Here is a 6,318-nt window from a genome sequence, read left to right on the forward strand (position 1 = left end):
CAACACCTATAACAAGCTGCAGCTCCAACATACCGTATCACAGATGGATGCCTTGCTCTCCGATCTTCAGTTCTTTCTTCTGCCTCGTCTGTCCTGAATTAACTGAGCTATAATGATTATGCAGCTGGCACAGTGACAAGAAAATATTCAAACACAAGTTCTTTGCTCCTGATAACTATCCAATGATCCTTGCTGGAAAATGCATGCTGATAGAAATATGATCAAGTTCAATAATACTTTCTGTGGTTAAAGTTTCATCAGTAGTCCAAGTTCACACAACAAGCAGTCATCTTGGGCTGGGTACTAGACTGGAGACTAAAGTCTGCCTGCTTTTTGGTTCAGAAAAGTCGTTTGAGTTTGCACTGAACAGTTTTAATGATGTTTGGTATGCATTGTGTTTGGATGGTGATGGCATGTTACTGGGATAAACCCTGTGGGGTTTTTAAGATGTGGTGTCTATTAAATTGGTTCTATCTCGAATGGTGTCAAACTTCGAGGATTGTTGGAGCTACAATCATCCAGACAAGTGGGGAGTATTCCGTCACACTCTTGACTTTGGCCTTGTAGATGAAACACAGGCGTTAGGGAGCCAAAATGCAAGGTACTCGCTGCAGGATTCCTAAGCTCTGACTTCCTCTTATAGCCACAGTATTTATATGGTGGGCCCAGCACGGTTTCTGGTAATTGCTTAACTGCACCCCCTCAGAAATAGGAGCAGGAGTAGGCCATTTGGCCCCTTCAGACTGCTCCACCATTAGATAGGATCATGGTTGATCCTACTGACGTTCTTCACACCACTTTCCTGTCCTATCCATACTCATCCTTAAATACGCCCCACATCTTTCTGTGGCAAGGAATTCCAAGAATCTCACTTCTATGCAAGATGAAACTCCTCCTTATCTCAACCTTATTAGGAGTCTCTGCCCTTCTGGTCCTAGACTCTCCAATGAAGAGAAATATCCTCTCAGCATTTATCTGTCAAGCCCCTTAAGAATCCTACATGTTTCGATGCGATCACCTCTCATTCTTCTAAACTCCAGGGAAGAGAGTCCCACCTATTTAGCCTTTGTTCATAAGACAGTCCTCCATACTGGGGATCATATTAGTGAACCTATTATCAGGCAGCTGAAGATGGTAGGACATAGGTCCTGAGGAACTCTTGCACAGCTAAGATGACCACAACAACCTTCCTTATTGCCAGGTAGGACTCCAAATAGTGAAGTGCTTTGCCTGATTCCCAATGACTCCAGTTTTGCTAGGGCTCCTTGATGACACTCAAATCAAACATGGCCCTAATGCCAAGGGCAATCACTCTTATCTCACTCTGACATCCAGTCCTTTTGTCTAATGCTAGAACTGAGACCGTTATGAGATCAGGAGCTGCGTGACCCTGGTGGAACCCAAACTGAGCAACAAGTGAGCAGGGTATTATAAAACAAATGCTGCTTGGTAGCATAGTTGATGACACCTTTCATCATTTTGTGTGTGATCAAGTGTAGACCGATTGGTGTAATTGGCAGAGTTGGGTTTGTCCTGTTTTTTTGCCTAGGACAGACCTAGGCAATTTTCCATATTGGCAGGTACGTGCCAGCATTCTAACTATACTAGAACAGCTTGGCTACGGGTGCAACAAGTTCTGGAGCATACATCTTCAGTACTATTGCCAAAATGTGTTCAGGGCCATAACCTTTGCAGTATCCAGTGTCTCCAGCCATTTCTTGGTATCACAAAGTGAAAGCAACCTGGCTGAAGATCTACGATGCTAGAGAACCTCGTGAGTGCTCGAGTCTAAGGTATGCGCAAGTGGCAGGCAAAGGAAGTGCTACAAAAGCCACTTAAAGGCTTCATATAGGAGTTTTGATATTGACTTGGAGTCCTGGGTAGTTCACACTGGATCACTGCACCTGATGCCAGATTTAAGAAAAAACAAAATGGCTTAGATTTCTTTGAAAGCAAGTCATAACAAAGGCAGCAAGAAAATCCATAACAGGAACTCACCCACAACTCTATGGTTTTGGTGCCCTATTCTATCCACAGCAGAACCTTCCAGGCACAGATTAGCCTTAGCTGATGTATCCATCAAGACCCTACCGAACACAGCAGCTAATCAACATAGTCACATTAACCAAGAAAGAAAGAGACCAGAAGTCAGCCATGTCCAAGAGATCGTGTTGTCCTCCTAAGAGGTCAATATTGAATATTTTGGACGTAAAACTTCACCAAAAAGAAAGTAAACATATCATCCAAAGCAACCAACTCCAACACAGATGCCCAAATAATTTGTACATCAATATTCATCTAGGAGTTTCAACGCGAAACAGTGCAGACACAGACACCCTACTTCAGCCAGGCAAAAACCTGTGAAATGAGAACATCTAAATTGGAGAGCTCTGGCAATATCTCCAATGGAAACTACACTCCAATGGCAGTTTGTGATGTATAGTGATGCCAAGAGTGTGGGTTCAACTGCAGCATCGACTGAGATTACTACGAAGGATTCTCCTTCTCAACATCTCCACTTGCCAGAAGAATGGTGACCTTCGGGTTAAACTACACCAGCATCTCTAAATGAGGGAGTTGGCCTTTGGTTTGGTAAGACTATAATGACCTTACCAGCATTAAACCAGAGCACAAGCTACAAGATCTCACAGTGTTTACACCAGCTAGGACAGTTCCAGCTCTTGTAACTAGTATGCATTGAAGTTGCATGCTTCCCCACTTGTACATCAGTACAGATCAGAAATGTGAGGCAAGCAGAGAAGTGGCAAAATAAACACTGCAAAGCTGCCAAAGGAGACAATTTCTTTCAGCGAGTGCAATTTTTCCTTTTTTAAAAAAAAAATTCAGATTACATTGCTGCAATTTCCACAAGGGCGTTTTTTGATTCATGCTGCGAAAATGGAATATCCTGTATGCTACATGGTACACTGCAACATGATCTCAGTGAAATACAAATCAGGCAAGAGGCAAGCTGAAACATCAGATCCCCTGACCTTTTATTAGTCAACCCACATACTGAACTTAAATGCATGTAACACACACACCTATCAAATGAAAAGCCAAGATTTCAATTTTCCTATGTTGCCCCACTCACTGCAGGTTTCATGCAGAGAATGTGCTTCATAAAACACTAGACTAAAAGAGAGACAGATCCCGAATGAGAAATATTGGTGGCAGCAGTGGTTGTGGCGAGAGTTGGGGGTGCGATGTGGAATAGTGGATGAGTTAAAGCTTAACAAACAGGACTCAAAATGAAGGGTTTAAAGAAGTGCAGAGATGGCAGAGTTTAAGAAGGAATACAAGATCAGTTACTGAGTAGATAGAGCCAGAATCAATTAATACCATGCTGGTCAGAGCTCATCTTGCTAACACAGAAACCAAAACATGATAGCTTGAAATTAAGTTTGAAAAGAAAGATCACATGCAACTGAAGAATTTAAACTTAAAGCCGATAACCATATTAAACTGTGTCATGATGTACAAGATGGACTACTGTTTTTCAATTCCATCACAGTCCATTGGGGACTTTCATGGACTGAATTTTTTTTGGATAAAGCAACCAAAACACTGACTGAAAATGGCCACAGCAATCACCTGACCACACAGGTTGGCCAAATTTCATGAAATCACTTGGTAAAGAGAATCTAGATTGAAATAAAATTTTATTCAAAGGCAAGAAAACAGATAAGCCCTCATCTCCTATTTGCATTTACACCTTTAATAAGAATGTTCATATGTTGAAGTTGAAAATATTACCTATAAATTAGCAATCTCGGAGACAACGAATTCAGACATGGAAATAAAAAAAGCTTGTATATCAGGAAGTTGCTTTTGGCAGAAAGAAATCAAAGGATGCAGGGCTTGTTGGGGATTTATATTTAAGGACTATGTGGAAAACAAAGAATTGTTTGGACATTTTCTGGATAGGAAAAGGCTTATGAAGTCAACAGTTTAATGTGTGTCGTGGTATACAGAAAGTCCAGTGGCTATGCAGAAAATATAAACAAAGCTTTCAAAGGAGGTAGGAGTTGGTTTATAGCCCTTAATTGTTGCAAAACCTGGTTTTGAAAAGTCTATGATGGTTTCTATGCTATAGGTGCCTAGCAATCCTTTCTGGACTTTTGTTCCGTAAAAACGGAAGAAAAGTCATAAGGAAGAAATCTACACAACTGCAAGTCTCTTCCCCCTTTGTTTCTCAGCAGAGATTCTGGGAACTGATTAAAGTTTCCAAATATCAGTATTGCCCACTACCTTACACACTCTGAAAAGCTGAACCATGACCAATTTCCAAAGACACTGATTCAGCTGGATGTCAATCCAAACTGAACATCTGCCAGCCAGCATACCTGTCAGCATTTTGATTCCATCGACAGGAAAACAATGGACCATAAACCTTCATCCAATTCGATCCATTTTTTTCAAGCAATTGGTCGATGGGAATTTTTTTTTTCCTTGGGCTCTGCTTTCTTTTAAAAAAAGAAAGTGCAATCGACTGCAGAGACAGTTGCATTTTGTATGTGCACCCATGTTTGGGAATAAGGGGATATAATGCCAAGTTGGTTAATAGCTAAGCTAGAATCCAAATATTTGCCACTTGTATCTTATTCTTGATACATAAATATAAAAAAATTATTTTGAAATCATTTAAGAAGCTTGGTTACGGTCTTGGTTAGTTGTGCAAAAGGGAACCAAATGGACACTTCTGTGATTGAGCCAATACATTTATACCAATGATGTGACTGGTAAAGCAGAAGGGCTTGATTATCAGCAGATTCCTCCTGTCACAGTCACAATACATTGAATCTCTCCCTCCAAGGGAACATGCCTGATGACAGTACATATCAAAAGAAATAGAACTTAAAAGCATAACTGCAACATTCACTACTTCTGATGGTTTGAGACATCAAATAGACAACCATGGTCCTAGGTTAAAACTTTATGGCTCAAGGAGAACCGGATATACTCTAAACAATATTTTATTTTTATTAACAATTTATGTACTGGACATTGTCCCCTTTTATACTTGCAATTGCAAGTGAGAGGGAGCACCCAAAGTACATTTTCTTGGCCTTGTGTCTTTGGCTTTTAAAAAATTTGGGTTAAGAGGTAATAAAATGCTCTTTCATTCAGGAAAACCGAGATTTCCTTACTGCTACAGCAGAAATTAGTTTACTATGTTTTAATTGGAGAGAGGTGTATTCTCTTTCTAAAAAGAACATAAATGTTTGTTGCAGCCAATCAAGTAATTAAAAAACAAAGGGTAGCCAAATTCATGCCTCCTGACAGGGTTGTAACAACCAAGGATGAGCTGGAAAAACTCCAATAAATGTAGTGGAAGATATTCAAATAGCAAAGGTTTCACATGTATAGTCAAGGAATCAAATCAACAATAGATAAAACACAGTATAAAGCTAAGGAATCTTTTTACATTAATGAGTTAAAGAAGTGGCAGAATTATATTCAGCAAGTGATACAAATGAAAGAAAATTACAAGTTCCTCAAAGGGAAATTATTTTTAAAAATCATAAAACCCAATCGTAACAATTTGTAATGCCAAATAGTGGCAAAGATACAGTTTGTACAAATTTATGGACATGGAGAGATGCAAGAACTATAGTATGCAAGTATCTTAATATAGACTGGGAGATTAAGATCCTTATAAGTTAACTCTTGTAAAATCAAACAGCCACAAGATGGCAGAGCAGATAGATCTGTATAACACTGAGCAAATACATTTAAAAAACCTTGTTGTCTCATTTCTAAACATTAGTGTTTTTTACGTGTTGCATTCCAAGCCAAACAGTTCATGCTCCCCAGAAACTGAAAATTTTACACCACAGAGGTTCAATGTCTTGAGTAATTTATACACAAATGAAGTCCTTTCTGTGTAAAACGCAATGCCAAATTGAGTTTTGATTGAGCATCACTTCTGAAGTGAAGCAGCATGAGGCAAAGAGGAAGTGACAAGAACCACACATGCACTACTGATCTGCATCTTTGCACAGAGGAGACAAAAGATGGGAAATCAAAAGCTTCTTACTGTGCACGAGGAGGTAGGTGACTCAAAGTTCATTACCAAAGCCAGGTGAACAGTTCTCATGCAACAAATGCAAAGAATGCTGGGATAATACCAGCATCTCTAGTTGCATCTGTGGAGAAAGAGTTTCAAGTCGGGTTTGACTCTTCTTCAGCGCTCATCCTTGCTACCTTGCTCAAGCTTACAATTTCCTAGTTCAGCACCAAAACCACTATTCTCAACTGAAAATGTTTCAACAGAATTGCTGAAGTACGAGTGATTATGCTGAATAAGTAAATGTA

The sequence above is a fragment of the Rhincodon typus genome, unplaced genomic scaffold (genome assembly GCF_021869965.1).
Source record: "Rhincodon typus isolate 14 unplaced genomic scaffold, sRhiTyp1.1 hic_rhity00000833, whole genome shotgun sequence".
Classification (NCBI taxonomy): Eukaryota; Metazoa; Chordata; class Chondrichthyes; order Orectolobiformes; family Rhincodontidae; genus Rhincodon; species Rhincodon typus.